The sequence below is a fragment of the Lactuca saligna genome, chromosome 6 (genome assembly GCF_052625555.1).
Source record: "Lactuca saligna cultivar CGN05327 chromosome 6, ASM5262555v1, whole genome shotgun sequence".
NCBI lineage: Eukaryota > Viridiplantae > Streptophyta > Magnoliopsida > Asterales > Asteraceae > Lactuca > Lactuca saligna.
Window position 1 is genome coordinate 96,313,830 of NC_136422.1, and position 3,300 is coordinate 96,317,129.

A 3,300-nucleotide genomic window follows, 5' to 3' on the forward strand; every position below is an offset into this window, starting at 1 on the left:
GCTGTCACGATTTCCTCAGAACATGTGATAGTTGTACCTTGGAGGAAATGTAGTTGATCAGGCTACATCCACTCCTTGATACGACTAAGAACAGTCCTGGCTTAACCGAGATACTAGCATTATCTTGTTTGGTTCGGTATTATGTTCTTTTTCCTAATACAAGCAAGGATGTTCTTATTGTTATGTTTTACTTGTTTTGTTCAGAGTTGTGTAGTCCCTCTTTTTGGTTTATAGTTGCATATCAATGTGTGGTTAGATATGCTAGTTCACTATAAACAGAGCTCTGATACCAACCTGTCACACCCCCAAACCGAACGGTGGAAACGTCTGAGGGCTCTTGTGACTTAAATTGAATACCTTCACAATGATTATACATGAATCATAACATCATTCATCACCATGCATTGAAATAGTACAATTGTTATTATTTACATCTATTGCATTGTTTTAGTCATTACAATTTCATAACATAAACCATTCGATAGGAAATCTAAGCAAAACACCATGACATAACTTGGTGCTTATTCTTCGGCTTACCTGTTACCTGAGAATACAAGTTATTTTGAAAAACATCAACATATGAAATGTTGGTAAGTTCATAAGTAATGTTATGGAAAAATGATTTTTGTGAAGATTGCAAAACCCAGAAAATCCGATATTTTTTGAAAAGAGTATTTGTTTATAGAAAAAGTGTGAAGATCCGTAAATATGCTTGTCGATTTTGAAAAGCATGTATAATTTTTGAACTTTGTATACATCTCATAGGTTAAAATATTGAACTCCCCGGGAAAACCCGATGTTTTCCCAATACGTAAATTACATGTCTTGTTTACTTTTATACCGATACGACGATTGTTTTTGATTACCCAGGTGACATTGGATTAATTAAGGTTTTGAGTTGTTACAATCACGCATTAATGAAAATGACTAGTTTATAACTACAAATTACGAACGATCCTTAAGGCATCGTCCGTACTACTCACTTAATCCAACCACCCTGACTTCTCTGGATTTACGCCACAAATCTGTTTACTCGATTTCTCATAAGTCCAACAACCGAGGAGAAAGGAAGGTACGAAGCCCCCTTTATTTCCATAAGTTATTCAGGGCTATCGGGAATGCGAAAGGCACTTGGCCCAACTCGCATTTGACTTCTCGACCTCACTAGTAGTACTAAAGGACCATTAGGGCCCAATAGCACAATAGAGCTATTGAAAGCCCTTTTACATATACTTGGGTCATAGAAGGCCAATTAACATGTAAGCGCATTCCCTTCGGGCCCAAAGATCATGTTATTGGGCTAGCATGGCCCAACAAGCACGATTTGAAACTTTCAAGCCCAAAGTTTGAATGTTGACTCCTCGTAGTTATCACGTGTTTATTGAAATACTATGGTTTATTGATTTTTGTTTTGTTATTGATTCGAGACCGAATCAATTCGTTTTGTAACGATATTGGTTATGAGAGTCCATTTGTTTTTAAGTTTCGTCGGTAGTCGTGGATATTGTATTTTGTCTTAATAAATTAGTTTGTTTAAAAGTAAGACTTTTACCTTTTCACAACCTTTCTTTTATAAAAATAGCACTTTTAGTCATTTATATAAAAGAATTTCATTTTAGTCCTTAAAAAATTATTTTGACACTTTTGTATCATAAACAGCTTTAGTCCTTCCAGAATGATGTTTTCTCGATTAAAACCCTCAATTTTGCAACTTTGACAGTTTTGGCCCAAAATAGAAAAATTTTACATTTTTTATCCTTTTTGAATTTGAAAAGCATTTTTGACCATTGGAATAGTTTTATTACACTTCAAATCCCCTGTTTTACAGAAAGTTGCATTTTCAGCCCCTCAAACTTAGAAATCTCGCATTTTGAAGCTTATTGGGCCGAAAAGCCCAAACTTAGCCCATTAAATTTAAAATTTACATTTTAAGCCCCTCAACAATGTTGTTGTTCAAAAGAATTATTATAGAAACTGTTTGGACCCTTTTGACCCTCCAGAAATTATAATTTCTCGGTTTGGCCCCTAAGTTTTGTATTTTTGACACTTTATGCCTAAAAATGGGTTTTATGTTCAAGTATGTTCATCCTAACCATATAAACTATTTTTCTTGACTTGATTAGTGTAAAATAGTTTAATTTATGTTTATTTCCTTCCTCATCTTTTAGATCTCGGTTTTTACACACTTTTTGGATAACATATTCATCACAAACACATGATATTACACACATACATGCATCAAATCACACATAGCATACATTTACACATAGATCTACACATTTACTTGTATTCTACCCCCATAAAACTCATAAAAACCGAAAAGAAGGGGGTATTAAACTCACCTTGAGTTGTGGATCGGTTTTGAAGAAGATTTGGAGAAGTTTGGTGCTATTTTCGACCCTAGCAAGTTCCTTGGATGGATCTCGAACTTAGTGGGTTCTAAGATGCAAGATCATGAACTTGAATGGATTAAGAGGTGATTTTTGATGAAAATAAGTGAGTTAGATCATAGATTTAAGCACCAACTTACCTTGAATGATGATTTTTATGGAAGAAATCCCTTGAGCACCTCTTAGATCTTGAAAATTTGGAGAGAATGGGGAGAGAGTTTCTTTGAGAGAATTTTTGAATGAAGTGTGTGTGTGTGTGTGTGTGTTTGGTTTCGGCCGAGAGCAAGAAGAGAGGAGAGAAGAGAAAGGATTGATAAGATGGTTCCATGGAGATTTGGGTTATTTGCACGGATAACTTCCATGTAAAAATGAGGTGGCACTTATAAGACAACTCATCTTTTCCTTTGGGCTTGGGTCGAGAATGGAGAAGAGAGGAGAGAGTTTTGGGCCTTGAGTGAAGATATAGGTCCAATATACATCAAAGTATAAATTTTTATGGCCCATTAGGGCTATTTAGTTTTGTTATGGCCCAATATGGTCCTTTAAAAATATTTTATTTCATTCTAGGCCCAATATGGCCCAAAATATTAAAATAAATGAAAGTGGGTCCAATTAGAGCCCATGATATTCCAATTGGAAGCTTATTGGTCTATTGGGCCCAATAAGGAAATCCTAATCCAAAATGGACTTATACAAGGATTTCTAAGGTTTCCAACTGTTTGTTGACTATTTGTAGCGCTTGTATGAAGTATTTGATTGAAATTTTGTTGTCATAGAGTAAGCATCATGCATGCTTTCATGTTTTTGATTCATAATTGGCATAACTGTTGTAGTTACAAGGCACCAAAAATTTCTAGTTGTGATAGGGTTTTATATCAATTATTGCTTTGATCTGCTCAAATCTTGCTTC